A 17,408-nucleotide genomic window follows, 5' to 3' on the forward strand; every position below is an offset into this window, starting at 1 on the left:
AGTACGTCATTCTTCTATATCTTTGAGTCTTTATGTTGTACATGTAATTTTTCAATCCCTGCTTGAATTTTCTGCAATCTCTCTAAAATATTTTCCAATGACATAAATACCCACTTAGGTACACACTGTTCTAAAAAGTATTTCCTCTTGCCATTTCTTATTACATTGGAGTTCACTGTGACTTTGTGTTATGACACAAGGACAGAACTCAAGTCCCAAATAACCTTTTCTATTCCATTAAAAAAAATATTTTTCTCATTTGCCACTTGGTTTTAAAGGTTAAAAAACAAAACCAAAATCTTTTTCTGCACTGGGATCTTTAATGCCCTTACACCTTCATCACCCTTCTTTCAAATACATATTTTTTTTCTTATGGAATAAGAAAAACTCAAATCAGTAGAAATGTGTAATTCCCTGTTAAATAAGGAATTGGGAGGAGATGAAATAATAAATCATTTTGTTGCTTTATACCATTGTCCTGTCAGACAGCTATCTTCTATGAAGTGTATGCACACAGATGCTACACTTGGGCTGCCTATGCGTGTGTAAATTCCTCCTCTGTCTATAGTTTGGCTTTATGAATTTTTTAAAAAATGAATAAATTCAAAGCAAAACAGAAGTCAAACTGTTCCTCTCGTGCCTGTTTTCCCCTAGGAATCTGTACCTAGGTGTGTGCTATCCACACCTATGTCCCTGACGAGCGAGTTCCCTCTCAATAACCAGATGAGTTCACAAAAAGTTCAGCTTTAAGTCAAATTCCAAAGCTCAGTGTGAAACGTCAGAAAGCTCAAAATTTGCTGTTGTCCTGGTACATGCTGCTAGCCCGTCATGGCCTTATTTCTAGAACAGCTTTTAGCTAAGGTTCGCAACACAGACTTAATTTTAACAACACGTTTAATCTGAGTAGTTTATTTCTAATAGCCCTCATAAAGTACAAAGGCACAATTCACCTGGTATGGTGGGAAACATACGGAAGCAAACTGGAATTATAGGAAGAACGTGCAATGGAAAGGTAGAGAAAGAAATCTGAAGAATTATGTAAAATCTAGCTCCCCAGTCTCACTGGTGGTTACTCTGAAGAAAAATGTCAGTCGTATTTGCTTTGTTTGTGTCTTTGATTGCTTCACAGGGGATTTACCAGTTCTGGAAACAATGCAGGTACAGTTATAAAACCTCAAACTGACAAATGACTTGAGGCTAGCAACAACTTGGTCATCTTTTATGTAGGAAGCTGGGTTTGGGTTCATGACACCTTATGGCTCTGTTACGCTTAAAAAAAAAAAAAAAAAGAAAAGAAACAGGAAAAGGACTTCTGATATGGGCGTACTACCAATATGATGGTTTTCTGTTCTCTCATATAACCCTGAAACTTTGATTGTCTACACTGCAGAGACATACAAATTTCAACTCCCTTTGAAGTCAGTGGAACCTCACACGTTTATAGTGCTCTGTCTTAACTCAAGTTTTTTTGAGAACAGAGTCCAGAATTACTTAATTATCTGTATCAGTTCTTGTTCGCAGAACAGTGTAAATGTTAATTATGTCACATTCATTGGACTTGTTCCCAAGAAATTTTCCAGAGGTATAACATGCTAGAAAAATATGCACCTCTTTTAAATTGGCAAGAATCACAGGTTAGTGGAGTTCGAACTTTTGATGCACTTGGGTGGTTAAAGGTCTTACCTACAATAACATTAAAATATGTTTTCATAAATGGAAGAATTATTCTTGTGCATAAGTGTGTTGCAGCTCTAAGGTTTGAATCTGACCAAACCTTCTGCTTAAATCTCCTCAAAGGCCTGTTTTTATGACAGTATAAACTAAAACAAGTAGCACTTGAAATGGAGAAAACTGGAAGTGATTAGATATGATAGAATAGAAATTTAAAATATTGCAAACAAATATCTCCCTGCCCATGTCCTTGTGGAAACTGGTCGAGCTGGTTTCCAAGCACACTTTTAGTCAAGCTTTAGTCTATCTTTTTGTCTTGAAGTGAACTGTATAGTTTCCTTTGTTTCCCTGTTTCCCAAGATATGTTTTTTTTTGTTTGTTTGTTTGTTTCTTTCTTTCTTTCTTTTTTTCAGTCGTTTCTGACATTTGGGTGCCTGTTCCTTGCACTTTTATGAGCTCTTTTCCCTCTGCCAATCCCTTCAGTTTCTGGACTTGTCTCCTTTTTTGTTTGTTTGTTTGCTTGTTTTTGCATGATCTATATTTCAAGGCAAGAATGAGCTCCCCTTTACATCGGGAGCTTCCACCTAATTCATTCATTTTCCTCTTTAAAATCTTTAAAATTATAGAAGCAACTTGTATTTGGTTTCAGTGATAGCGATGATAGCATCTAACCGCAGAAAAAGGCTAAGCTAAATGTTCTCACAAATTTATCTACTTTGTATAGTATCATCTGCCACTAAGTGAGAAATCACGGGAAAAGGTTGTCTAGCAAAATTCCTTTTAGAAAAAAAAAAAAACAAACTCTACTGTCTTCTGTGCAGAATAGGACTAGGCAGAATTTTTTCCAGCACGGTCACTAAATCTGTGTCTGCGACCACATACAGGGACGGGGGAACACAAGGCTACAGAGAACTGGAAATTATGAACTTTTTTTCTGTGACTAAGAGAGTAACTCTTCCTGTTACTCACACTGCTGTTTCTCTGAATCAAGATTTTGACTGAGGCACAGGGTACGTAATAATGTCTAGGAACCACAGCCAGCATTGTTTGGAAAAGATACTTCACTAAAAATGAGCTCCAGCACCGGACGTATGTGTCCTCCTGCAGGAATGGGTCATGGGCACTTTGTTATCTTCAGGGCAGGAGTCAAACCTGAACTTCAAACAAGACGAGAGGCACAATTGCTTTCTGCATGCTCAGTTCTTTGGGTGAGTCATGCTGTTGGGTTGAAGCCCAAATGTGATAAAACAGACGCCTAAAGACAACTAATGTTCTGAGGTATTGTCTTAATTATTGGTTTGTTTAACATCGGTATGTGAAGCACTGGACAGTGCACAAAAGCACTGTACGTTTATTTCCAGAGACACTCTCATGTGGTAAAGCACTTCGTTAGGGAACATAGTGAAGGCTTGAAAGAAGTACAAAGCTGTGAATGATTATGCCCTGCTTGTAAATGTGGTGTTATGCAAAATGCATAGAAGTTGCAAGTGTTTACTTAAAAGTATTGCCAAGGCTGGAAGCTGGAGTGGCAAGGCCCATCAAAGATTTATTTAGTTTTAACTCATAGGGATAGGTGGAGGAGTGAGGGGCAGTCTAGGCTCAGGCCTCAACTTGAACAAAAAAGTAAGATTTAATAGCTCATAATGCCTTGTGTTAGTACCTACCCATTGAGGTTCACTTGTTTTGATGCTGTTTTAAGGATAAAATCTTCCTGAAGCACCTTTCCAGACGCTTCTCTTTGTGGAGTTTTCTCCCAAAGGCTGCAGCCCCCAGAGCTGCCTGCACTTAACAAGGAGGACCCCGTAAACATTAATTTTTTGTTATGGATGAAGTCATACCTTCTCTCTAACCTAACGCATGCCAGGCTGGTGCATGGATGTTTAACCCAGGCAGCCAAAGGGCTGGAAACCTTGCTGAGCCTCACCAAGGTGCATTCATTACCCTTGCATTGCTGGCACGTGGCCTGGGCACAGGTCCCTGGCTTACCAGCTGTTCCCTGAAACGGAGTTCTGCTTTCTTAATCCCAGGCACTAGTGCCACTCCCAGTAAAAGGAATTTTTTAGCTTGAGTGAGTTAATTCCTGGCCAAGTATTTGGATGAAGTCTCTTTTATTATTGCTTCAAAAGCGCTGAATGCAGCCCTCATTCTTAAGAACACAATGTTTGAAACACAAGACTTTTACTCACAGGAATAAGCCAACAGCTAGGAGAAGAATTCAGTGTTTGCAGCTGAACTGTCAGAAGTGCTAAAAGAGGTTTGTATGATGAATGGATGTGTAATTCCCAACCCCAATGCCTGTTCATTGTTTGATATTCCATACAGACTTGGCAGTGTCTCCCTGCATGGTCCTCTCCCTCCAGGCCATGCATCCTGCTATCCCACCAACTTCTGTTTCCTCCTCCTTTCTGCCCAGTTCACTGGAACAACATCCAGGATCTTTTGCAAACCTCTACTGCTAGAGCTCAGCGCAGAATGGTGCTTTGGCATCCAGATGTGAAGCCAAATGCTGCGTGAGCTACTCAGCTGAAGCAGTGGGGCAAAAAACATGTATTTTTCACTGGCTGGGATCTCGCCGTTCACTGTTTGCCCTTCTCGGCAGGGTAAATTAGACCATGCTGAGCTGTGTGCTACTGTATGAGAAATATGAGAAATGTTTCTAATGAACCAGAGCTGCTGGGTTTATGTCTTCATTGCACCACGACAGAGACATTCCCATATATATATAATATTATATATAAAATTACCTACTTGCGTGACCTACAGGAACAGTTAAAAAAGAAAGAAATCTATCCTTTTTGTGCGCTTCTGTTTTATTTTATTAACCCCCACCCTCCATTATTTCCAATGAAGCTGCCTAGGGTGCAGCCAACTGCTACGGATTATCTAAAAATAATTCATAAATGCACTGTCTTTAATTACCTTTTTATTTATCTCTCATTACAAGCATATGTTTTTGGTGGAGGAAGATAGTTTGGGGGGAGGGGGAGTGCAAGGGGCTGAGTGCTTTTTATATCTTGGCAAATATTTACTGTTAATGTTAAGCAAATGTTAGCACATCAGAAAGAAGGGTAATTGCAGTGTTGTGCTTTTAAAGCCCTACAATACAGGAGGAATTGCGGCTGATTTTAGCGATGGAATTTTGAAAAGAGAGTAGAAAGAAATATTTGTTACTTCTTGGTGGCAAAATTCTCGACCACTGTTAAGAGTCTGACAAAGCAACATCATTTTAGAGGATTGTGAGGAGAGGTTGCTGCAGGGGAAAGCTGCACCCACAGGTGGCTGTGGGGCCTGATCCTTCACAAAGCACTTTACCTGAGCAAAACTCCAGAGACTTCTCTGAAGCCTGCGTACGCTATGACGAAGGTAACACAGAGTGGTCGCAGGATGAAGGCTTGTATCCCTGCTGCTGATGACAGCCTTTAAAAGCTTGATCTTTCTTTTCAGGTTGTGTGAGAAATGAACAATATAGTCCCTCCTACTTTATGGTCTTTAGTTAGCAGGATACCGCCTACTGCTACTAAAAAAGCTTGTTCTTGGTTTATCTGTTTTCCAACAGTTTAGAAAACCCTTCATCTGATAGGCTAGAATACAACAGGAAATGCTAAAAAAAGCAATTCTGAGATCAATACCAGCATCTGGCTGGGACTACTTCATTGACACTGACATGTTTTTTATAATAAGTAAATACATCTAGCCTCTTCTGTTTGATCTTCCTGAAAGCATTAGAGAAAATCAGTGTTTTTCTTGACCTTTACCACAGCCCCATTCTGCAGCAGCAGGCCAATTTTGTGCTCACATTTTACTTGCTTGAAGTGCATGGGCATGGACTGTACTTGGTGCAGTCAGATGTAATTTGGGAAGGCAAACTCTTGCTTGTGCTAGGCAGCAGCACCAGTAAATGCATCTCACCAGACTGTGCTCAGTAATATCTGAGAAAAAGGAAAACAGCGATAGGAGATTGACTTGCATTAACAGTATTAAGTTGAATCGCCAGTATGGCTTATACAGGGTCAGTATCTAACAGACAGCCTTCAAAAGGAATGCTTGTAATACTTGCTTATCCGGGCATTTGTTATGTTACAGCCCACAAAGAACTTTGTGTGGGGTGGTGGTGGAACAAAACTTGCAGATATATATGTATAAACAAAAAGTACATACTAAGTAGTGTTGTGAAGAGGAAAAAAAGCACAATGGCATATTTTATTTATTTATTTTTTGTTATGCTTCCTGCCAAGGGGCAGTGCTGTGAGCACAAGACTCATGCATGTTTGGCAGTTTGCACAGGCTAACATCTCCTTTTTCAGGGAGACTTACATGAAAAGGCTTGCTTTAAAGAACGAACAGAGAAAGGAATTAGGAATGTCTGCCCTAAAAGGTAGTACCAGAAAAACAGTTTCTTGATCCTGAGAAACTGAAAAAAATAGTAAATAGTAAAAAAAAAAAATAAAATGTAACCTTATTTGTAGTTCATTATTTTAAAGGCATTGATAATGAGTGATACAAATGGCAAACAAGATTTAGATATAAGCAGGACCAAGATAGCAAAATCAGTCATGGAAATGCTTATATAATTTTTAAAAAACGATACTCTAAAAAAAAATCAAGCAGGTTTCTACCAGTTTATTTTCCTGGCCAAGTTCTGAGGGCTACAAGACTTATGGGACTTCTGGAAAAACCTGCTGGGACTCTCCAGAGCTTCCAGTGCCGTGGAAGTCTTGACTGTATTAACTCAGTGCTTGTGCCAGATCCCTGCTGCTGCTGCTGCTTCTTTGGTAATTGGTGGTTCCTGAGGATTTGCTTCCAAAGGAAAAATGAAAAAAAAAAAAAAAAAAAAAAAAAAGAAAACACCTAGGTATAAAGTTGCTCAGAAACATTACTGTAGAAAGTGGTATAATGAGGTGGCTGAAACACAGTGGGCCATGTTCTAAAGCAGCAGTGCCTTATATTTTGTGTTCTCATTGTAGAAAAACATTTCTCAGGCACTTTGTTTTTCCCTCTTTCCCAGCTGTTTAGCTCTACAGTAATAGCAGCAGTAGAAAAAAACAAGAAAGTGTTTTTTTCTTTATTATGCAATAGGTCTAGTTTATGGACAAGGCTGTTGCACACACTGAGTCAAGCTGAGTCTTCTGAAAGTCCTCTTCTTGCTATTTCAAAACAGCATCTTGGCACTTCTTCATTCTTTGTTCGTGGTGGCCTGGCTTTTCCCCACAGTTTCCAGTGGTTCATAGTACATAGTGGCTCTGTACCTCCATTACTGAATATGGTGGTACTTATGATATAATGAATTTTTATATGTGAGTAAAGGTGATAATCATACCACTGTTTAGTTTCTACCAGCAATTCTCACTGATGTAGAGTTGTCTTTTAAAAAATTGTTGGGATAGGCTGTCCAAATGTAAACATCAAAGAGCAAGTGTTGGCTTAATTCCTAGGCAATGTAAGATCCTCTTCTTTCTGAGTTTATGTTTCTTAACTGAACTGATCTCATTTTTCATATCCTTTTTTCCCTCCCTGTTCTCCTATTCCTCTCATTCTCCTCTTCCTGTTCTGTACAGAGAAAGAAAATAAAAAAATAAAACTAAGCAATGCTGAGAGTTTGACTGCCACATTATCATTCTATAAAAACTGGAAAAACTTATTAAATGTTTTGCACTTTCCTTGAAACTTGAATTCAGTAAAAGAATTAGTTTTACCTATGTTGCATGACCTGTGACACAAAATGGCATGGGACTGCCTCTCAACTAATCTGCGTGAGATACAAACTGATTTAAAGCCATCAGACACAAATGCAACATTCATTTGAGTTCACACCAAACAATGTCCACAACAGTATGGGCACTAAGAGATCCCTGAGGTCCCTTTCCCCATCACTCTGATTAGGTTATGAAACCAAGGAGGTTCAAAAAGAGGTAAGTCTAGCTGTGCTGTGCTTTGGGCGGTAGTATTTGGTTACAGAAGTCTCAAAATATAGTTGTGCACGTGGGTCACATTTTACAGCTGTGCTGGATGCTTTGGGGCAGCTTTTATGGTTCATCTGGGATTTGCTTGCCTTGACCCATAAGCAGATGGCATTTGGGAGAACTGTGTGTCCCAGAAAAAAAAAAAATTCCTTTTGAGGAAGAATGATTAAACAAAAGCAAAAATAAAATCCGGCTGTAATCTCCAAGCTGCAGCTACAGTGAAAGCACACACCTCTTTTATTATTTTCAACAATAATTCTGTAGGTCTCTGCAACCTTTCTCAGTCAACTGCTTTCCCAAAAGTAATAGGGTGATAAAGTAATAATGTTCTTCCCCTGATGTCAGTTCTTGCTGCCCATTCCTTAGGTAGCTAGGGTAGATTGAGCCAGGAACCTGATGTTTTGACATCAAGATGTGTGCAGTTGTCACCTTTGGCTTTCTGGATCGAGACGACATCTCAGTGTGGGACATGAAGCACCTGGTGGAGCAGCTCTGTGTGTGTTTGCAAGTTCAGGAGCACCTCACAAAGCCCCGGCCACAATGCTGCACCAAGCAGCTCTGCCCCATGGCGCTGCTCCTGTCTCAGCCCCTATCTGCTGCTCCTGCTGGGCAGAGGCAGGTGCAGGGCCGCGATAAGGGGCGCTGACTCGCCGCTCTGCAGGCTCACAAATTTATATTTTCAGACTATTTGTGAGGAAACCAACTGGTACTTCCTCCCCAGCAGCAATGTCGCGAGTTTCCGTTCCGCTCCGTGTCCTGCACATGCTGTACTGAGAGCTGCGTGTCTATTTACAAAGCAGGAAAGAGAAAACCTCCCTGAAAACCCTAAACAAACAGTACTCTACATATTGCAAAAATGCCTATTAATAACAGAGCAAATTGATCCAAAACTTCAGGGCTGGAGTTTCACTGCCTGCATGGTTTGTAGGTCAGAACTGACGATTCATTTATTTTTTAAAAATCACCAGTATCAGGAAAAGCTTGTGGTTCGCTTATCAGGAAGAACATATATTTATATAAGTGCTTAGCAGTAACAGTACTGACATGGTCTTATAGTACAAGATCAACAGAAACTGTATTGTTTAAGTGAAAATGAGAGACGGTACTTTGTAACTGCTGGTGAGTTTTGTTAAGTTTTTAAGTTGTTTTATCTTGCAGGTTTTTTTTAGCTTTCCTAAACAGCTTGCATCGATGTTAAAAAGCCTACTTGCTTTTAGCAAATTTACTTTTTAAACTACAGAAAGGTCTTTTTTTTTTTTTTTTTTTTTTTCCACAGCTAGAAGCAACAGGAACTGACATTTAAATAGCTTCAGATACGTATCATGCAGAGAGAAGTGTAATATTTACAGTTGTTATGTCTGTCATCTGAAACTTCACACATCCTTTGTGTAAAGATTATTCTCTGAGGCTGGAATCTACTAATAATAGAGAACATCTTGCTTTTTAAAATGGACCTCCAGCAGAGCTCTAGTTTTTTAAAAACTTCTGATCACTTCATCAGCAACACTCTGATTTCTGATACCTGATATTTGATATCTGAGATGGGATATAATGCTTGGGTTTAGGACCCAAACCTCCCAGCTGGCTGCGCTGTTTTATGGGAAGAAATAGGCAAAATGGTTCTAGGAAAAGGTTACAGACATTTAAAAATCACTTTAAAATCTTACACTTCCTAGTTATAAATTTCTGTCAAATAAATTTCAAATTTTTTTCCAATAAAACCAGTATTAAATCTATTTTAGTATACTGCACTGCAACTCAGTGTAAGAAAACGAGTTTAAAACTTGTTACAGCCCACATGACTTGTCCAACATGGGTTAATCACACAGTGCGTGTGCAGGTCACTCAAAAAAGGCAGCAGGGATTTTCCAAAGAACAGAGGAGAGCTGGTCAACCACAACCTGTAAAGTCAGTGTCGGCAGGATGTGGGCTCTGTCAGGCCTCTTGGAAAGCTGCAGCCAACACCCTTTGACTGAGTTACAAGGCAGTCCTACTTTCACCTTAGCATGAGGCCATTTATTGGAGCTACCTTGCACAAATACCATCAGATGGCTCTCTCCGGGTTATTTTGAGCTACTCTCCTGCTGCAGAGCAAACAAACAAATAAACAAACAAACAAACAAAAAAAATCTATTTCCTGAGAGGAACCTCGTGTTAAGAGAAACCCATGCTTATTGGAGAGTCATCAAAATATGGAAGCCATGCTGCGTTGCAATCAGCCTCCACTGCTTGAACAACCTCTCTGGGCTGCCAGCTGTTAATTTAGAATACCCCAAGGCTGCCGTAGTTTATGCTGACTGGTGTGAAATTGCTCTTCCCTGCTCAGTCCTGTAGAAAAATCAGCCTACTTGGAGGGAAGCTCCTTACACAGTATGTCCCTATGAAGATGTGCAAAGCACTGAATCATGAAAAGGGACGGAGTCTGTCTTCCTGAGTCATGATACATCTCAGTTTGCCTTCCCATGTTTGATTTACCCAAACTGTGTGATTTTTTTCATTTAAAACTTGTTGTGGGGTCAAGGTTTTTATGAATAACGAGCTGCTTGAAATGCAGAGTGCATCTGACCATTAATGCTCTACTTCAGTACAGCTGCCACAGCCTTCTGAATCCTTATTTTTCACAAAGCATCCATAGTCATGTGTAGCAACATGAGAATACAGATGTTTATTTTTAATCAAATCATGTTTTTACACTTTTTGTTGGGGGTGTATAGCATGTAGCAAAGCAATGTAATTATTATTATCATCATCGTCGTCGTTATCATCATCATTATATATTTTTTAAAGAATGGAAAATGTTGCTTCCTGTTAATGAAGGTCATTATGCAGCTGCAGTACGTTATTTTATTATTATTATTATTATAATTTTTGTTGTTGTTTTTGGTTTTGTTTCTCTTTATAGTGGCTGGAGTTGCCTGTTTCATACAGAGATGCTCAGACACTACTCTCAGTTTCTGAATTAGCAGAAACATAAGGATTCGCTTTGGCTTGTTTGGAAATTATGACATCCATAATTGCAAAAAGTCTAGTTTATTTTTAGACCTTGATTTATATATGCTCTTATTTGAATTACTTAAATATGATGATCAGTGTATGAATGCAGTGTAACAAAACAGTATTTCAATATACTTTATTAGCTGGTTTTAATTTGCGATGTTATTTAATGAAAGCTGTAATAAAACTGTAAGGAGATGTATTCTTCTAATTGTCATTGCATGTCCTCTAGAAGTTTATCTTTTTACTAGAAGCTAAGACAAAGAAAAAATAAAAATACTGGTTTATCATTTTTAAAACCAACTTGATATATTCTAAAGGAATGTGATCTCTCCAGCTGTTACTTGCTACCATTGCCTAAAATTAGCGATTATGCTAGGCTACCTAGAGTCGGGTCTCCTGCTTGTCACTTCTGAAAATGTTTTAAATTATAAAGAGACACCTCAAAATCGAAATATTCAGGCTAAATAAAAGAGGTGCAACCTAGTTCAGAGGTTGAATGACGCAGACTGGTTCTTACATATAGCTGTTAGAAAGCTCTTCCCCAGACAAAACTACACAGCATTTGTTCCTCTGTCTGCTCTGGTCTCTGCAAAGAATCTTTGTGACATTAAAATGAGTTGCTCTGTGTGTTGTTTTTTGTTTGTTTTTTTTTTTTTTTTCAAATTCAAAGAACCCAAAATAACCAGAGCTGCGCTGACAGCAACCAGAGGGGTGTTCCTGTAACACCATATGGAGTGTGAGTGGTGGGTCCTCATAGGTGGCATTTGGGCATGTTTGAGAGCACCAAGGTCTGGAGTAGAGGTAAATTATTGATAGACCGTAGAGAATGGAGGGAGCCAAGCCCACTGTAGTGTCATCATTAACGACTTTTGGGACCTGGGGACTCAGTCTGCCTCTGCCTGGACATTGCCTGGAAAATGTCTTGGAGTGGTGCAAACCAGAGGTGGGCATTTGGGACAGTCAGAGGCTCTATGACAGAACAGACATCCTGAGATCTTCATTTGCCAGCCTCATCTCCTCCCCTAAGTCAGTGCTGAATGAGGATGGGAATTCTACCTAGATCGTTGTTTTCTTTTTTCAGCTACCCAAACGTACAGTGCTCTGACCAATATTAGAGTATTTTGGTTGGAAGATGTCATTTCAAGCTGTACTTGAATTTAAGTGCATCCACAGAGATTAAGAGGCCTGATTATCTATGCTCTGTTCTGACAGCTGGACTTTTATATTGTGCTTCTTGACCTGGCACTGACATCTTCAGAAGTCTTGTAAAAATTATTTTTCTTCACTAAGTTTTCTTTCTACTCTGCAAATTGGAAATTGTAATCTTTATAGTCTGTGCTTAATACATAATAAGTTTAGGTAATAGAAGCATTACATAATGCTATTGTTTGGATGTGGTTTTATTACTCAGATCACACCTGAAATTTATGATTGCTTTCAGAAGGCTTAGGAAAAAATTGTAATGCTTGGGGTGGCTCCATGCCTATTGTATTGTGATGCACATTGCCCTTTGCAAAAGAAAAAAAAAAAATCTGTGCTGATGGGTTGTTTTAAAATTCTGTTTTTATGTGTATGTGTTATGCATATCTTTTGAGAGACATCATCTAACAAGAAGAAGGATGCAAGGCAATAAAACTGCAGTTGTTGGTAGGCATTATTTTGGGTTCTGCGTAGCAGAGTAAGAGCTGGCTTATTAGGCTGCAGCTGTACGGTCTCACCTTGGGCATCTGAAGGATTACTTTTCCAAGAACTTTTAGTATTCAGTTTGAATTGTGTGATATTTTAGCAGATTATGGATAGAAGTAAGGTTTGGTAATGATCAGAGGCACTGACTGGCAAGTACCCAGGAAATACTACATAGGATGCTAAATACCAAATCAGATGGGCTTGACTCTGTGGATTGGTTATGAAATGTTTAGCAAGTGTTCACTGGAACAGAAAACCTTATCTACATTGGAACTGAACCTCAGGGGCTTTCTTGGGAAAGAACAGATCATGCACAGAAATAAGAGCTGCCCAACATCTTTCATTGAAACAGATTTGTTTTTTTGTGTGTGTGTTCTTTCCAACCATTAATTTCTGGGAATGGAAGTATCTTGCTAATTTGTGTCTGGATCCTCTTTTAATATCAGAAAATGAGAACCTAACCCTGATCCTTCTGTAATACCCCTAAAAATAGCTAGTCCTTTCTCCTGTTACTACCATGACATCCTTCAGCCACTTTTTTTTTTTGCATTGTGTCTACCATGATTAGTTTTTCATGTTTTAAATGAGAACATGAACCACAGAAGTGTACAAAAGAGTTGTTGGAGGGTGCTGGAGGTGTTTACCCCCCTGCTCTGAGTGGTGAGACCTGTTTCTACACTATTCCTGACAGATGTTTGTCCAGTCTCTTTTAGACAGCCTCCAGAGAGAAACAATGTACTGTACTCACTCCTTCACAGTTCTTGCCTTAGGAAGCTTTTTTCTCACATCTAGATCTGAGTGGTTTAAGTCCCTCAGTTCGGCTTTTGCAGCACAGAAAATATGTTACAACATGGAGAAGATGTTATTCTTTTGCTGTTTGCCTACTTGTAGATTGCCAATACATGAACAAAACAAAAAAATACACATATATTTTTCATCTTTCTAACTGGCGTACATTTATAAGACCTCTTGTAGCCCTCATTGCTCTCCTGTGAACTTTCTTCATTCTGTTCATGTTTTTTTCAAATGTGCCAAAACCAGATACAGCCTGCCACCGAAGTCTTTGTAATGCTGACTAGATCATAACATTACTTCATCTGTGTTGCAGCAAAAACTGCTGTTATACATCCAAGTATGGTATTCTTTTTAACAGCATGAAGTTACGACTCATCTTCTCCTTAATGTGATTGCACAGTAATTACCAGATTGTTTTCTGCAGAATTACAAACTAGACGGTGAATGTGGCAGGTGTATAGTAGGTTTTCCGAATTTACTTTCCTTGTGTAAGTAAAATTACATTTCACTGTGTAATTCAAATGCTGTCAAAAGTTTCCAAGTACATTTACAAGCCAAATCTGTAAACTCATGAAAGAATGAACTCAACTTTGATGTAGTTTTGTTCCAGAAAACCAACTTGATTTTTGCTTTTTAGTTCTTCCTGAGTTGAATGTTCATTATGTCTCGTATTTGTTTAGTTACGTCTGTTAACAGACTTATACGTCACTTAGATCATGTCGTTGCCCTGACTTTTGCCACAACCTCATCTCAAATTTCTCTATTCCAAGATATACTGAAATAAGCATCAACAATCTGTGTTCTCAGGTAAATTTTTTTAGAATCCTTGGATGAAATTTATCAATAAATCACAACTCTAAAATATTTTTCAAATATTGTTCAACATCTTCCTTGACTATTAATGGAATGGAAAATATTACATTCACCTCATATCATACAAGCCTGGGATAAGGAGTTTCCATTCAGATTTACCACAGCACACAGCTGGGAAAGAAGTCCACTGAATGTTCATTATAATTTAGGGTGGTATTGACTTCTGAGATCTGTCCTGAAAAAGTAGCGTGGTATTCAGCAGGGACATGTGGAAAGAATTGCATCTTGCCAAGAATAATTGGCTATGCAAAAATTGGATGGGAACAACTGGCTGTTTACCAGTTCTGCACGAAGAGATCTCATACTCATTGTGGATGATAAACTGAGTGTGTGTCAACATCAATGATAAAACAAGTATGTGTCAGCATTTTGTGCTATGGCACAACACACAGGCATAGTGCAGGCCTATATATAAAGCAACTTAGTCTTAAGGACACATAAAGTCCTTCTGCTTTAGCCATTCACTGAGATGAAATGCTATCAAGGTTTTGGACCTTGCAGTTTAAGAAACACATGAGTGAAGTTGAGCAATCGACAAGATTGACAAAGGTCTTAAATATAAAGTGCACTCAATCAAATTGAAGGATCTAGGGCTGTTTAGTTAAAGAAGATTTGGAGGAGCAGTGGGGATAGCCAACAGTTTACAAGCAGATAAAGAAGTGTTGCAGCAAACAAGGGAAAAATCTGTTTCCCAAAACCGTGCTGGCCAGGCCAAGAAGTAATGAGCATAAACTGCAGCAAGAAAGGGTTGAGCTGAACATGGGGAAATGGTCTCTAGAGGTGAGTACTGTGAGCACTGGAAACAGCTTTCTTGGAGCGGTTGCATATTCTATATTCGGTTGGATAGACTGCAGGGCGTGGTATGGAGAAAAACATTTTTATGGAGAGAAAAGATCTGTAGTTCTCAGCTACAGTACAATTCCCTTTAGTAAAACATTCACATGTACAATGAGTTGTATTTGTTGGTAGTTCAGCAACATTTTGAAGTTCTCTCTCATGTTAAACCTTCCTGTGGCTGCATCCATAATGCCATCACAGGCAAATGCTGTAAGGCTAGATAACAGGGTGTCCTCTGTAATACATTCAGTTGTTTTTGGCTGGGTCACAAATTTCATATCCATGTAGCAAAGTTTAAAAACAAAACAAACAAAAAGAAATAAAATTGAATTTTACTACAAAGGCAAACAGAAGGCACATCAGAGTGGACCACTCTTTAAATTTTCCACTGGATTTTAATAAGTGCAGCCCATGTTTTCAGGCTGTTGTGGGGTCAGTTGTTACTGTATCTGGAAGTGGGATAAGACTGGGGGGTCTGAACCTGTGACCTTTTGGCACTGCTTTCAGGCTAAGGGAAGTAAAATGGCACAGCATTAAGTGGGCACTTAATGCTTTGGTTTTGCATCTGTAGTGGGTTTACGTGGCAAGGTTTTGGTAGCAGGGGGCCATAGGGGTGGTTTCTGTAGAAAGATCTAGAAGCTGCCCCATGTTTGGGAAGGGCCCCATTGTTTTCCAGAGCTAAGCCAATAAGCGATGTTGTTTTGCGCCTCTGTGAGAGCATATTTAAGACAGGGAAAAAAAACGCAGCATCACACAGCAGCTGGGAGAGTGAAAGGAGTGAGGAACAGCCTTGCAGGTGCCAAGGCCAGTGCAGAAGGAGGGGGAGAGGTGCTCCAGGCGCCGGAGCAGAAGTCCCCTGCAGCCTGTGGTGAGGACCATGGTGAAGCAGGATGTCCCCCTGCAGCCCATGGAGTACCACGGTGGAGCAGGCTTCCACGCTGCAGCCCGTGGAGGAGACCACGGTGGAGCAGGTGGCCCTGCACCGACGGAGACTGCCGCCTGTGGAAGACCCCTGCCGGAGCAGATTCCGGGCCGGACTGCTGAATCAAAGTCCTTGATTCACTGTACACACTGCTCTGCAACCAGTCAAACAGCAGTGTGTTATCAACATTCATAGAATCACAGAAACACAAGTTTGGAAAGGACCTACAAGATCATCTAGACCAACTGTCCTCCTATCACCAGTACCACCCTCTAAGCTACTCGTAGTACCTTGTCCAGGTGCTTCTTGAACACCACAAGGGATGGTGACTCCACCACCTCCCTGGGCAGGCCGTTCCAGTGCCTGACCGCTCTTTGAGAGAACAAGTTTTTCCTATGTCTAATCTTAATCTCCCCAACCACAATTTGAGGCCATTTCCTCGAGTCCTATCAATAATTATCTGAGAGAAGAGGCTGACCCCCTCTTCATCAGAACCTCTCTTCAGGAAGCTGTAGAGTGCAATGAGGTCTCCCCTCAGCCTCCTCCAGACTAAACAATCCCAGCTCCCACAGCCACTTCTGACCAGACCTGTACTCCAGACACCTCACTCATTTTTTTGCCCTTCTCTGGACGTGGTCAAGCACCTCGATGTCCTTCTTGTAGTGAAGGGCCCAAGCATAACACAGTACTCGAGGTGTGGCCTCACCAGAGCAGAACACAGTACAGAGGACAGGGGGACGATGACCTCCCTGGTCCTGCTGGCCACACTGTTCCTGATACAAGCCATGATGCCATTGGCCTTCTTGGCCACCTGGGCACACTGCTGGCTCATGTTCAGGTGAGCGTCAGTCAACACCCCCAGATCCTTTCCTCTGCCCAGCTTTTCAACTACTCTTCCCCAGACCTGTAGCACTGCATGGGGTTGTTGTGACCAAAGTGCAGGACCCAGCACTTAGCCATGTTGAACCTCATCCTATTGGCCTCTGCCCATTGACCCATCCTCTCCAGGTCCCTCTGCAGGGCTTTCCTACCGTCCGGCAGATCGACACTTCCCCCAGCTTGATGTCATCTGAAAACTTACTGAGGGTGCACTCAATTCCCTTATCCAAATCATCAATATAATATTAAAGAGGACGGATCCCAACACCGACCCCTGGGGAACACCACTGGTGACCAGTCGCCAGCTGGATCTCATTACATTCACCAGCACTCTCGGGGCCCAGCCGTCCAGCCAGCATCAAGTACTCCAGAGCTAGAGTGGAATACTGTAGTTTAAGGCACTGCTGTGAACTTTGTCGGTTTTGAGTTCTTCTCTCACAGGACCTGTACTCTGCACAAAACCTTCTTAAGTCTTATTACTAAGCAGGAGGCTTTACTTCCTACATTTCTTCTTTTGTTTGGTGTTTATCATCTACCTATCCACACAAGTAAACAGACTTTTTTACCTTCGTGTGATTTTTTACCTCAGTGTGATTGGTAAATGCTGTATGCCTTACCTACTGGCATACAGCATTTACCAGTCACACTGATTTTTTGAAGGGACTGCTTTTAAGGAAGGGATAGCGATTTAGTGTTCTTTGCCTATTTAAAGAGAATATAATCTTAGTTATGCTGTAGATGTGTATGTATATACAGATAAATACATCTGTACAAGCATGGGTAAAGAA

At 40.3% G+C, this 17,408-nt stretch overlaps 1 protein-coding gene across 1 annotated transcript in view; it reads left to right on the plus strand.

Moving 5' to 3' along the window:
• The window catches only part of ADGRV1 (adhesion G protein-coupled receptor V1), a 290,567-nt gene that overhangs the window by 210,421 nt on the left and 62,738 nt on the right, over positions 1–17,408 (plus strand). The gene's annotated exons all lie outside the window — the stretch shown is intronic.

This window comes from Anas platyrhynchos, chromosome Z (genome assembly GCF_047663525.1).
Source record: "Anas platyrhynchos isolate ZD024472 breed Pekin duck chromosome Z, IASCAAS_PekinDuck_T2T, whole genome shotgun sequence".
Lineage (NCBI taxonomy): Eukaryota > Metazoa > Chordata > Aves > Anseriformes > Anatidae > Anas > Anas platyrhynchos.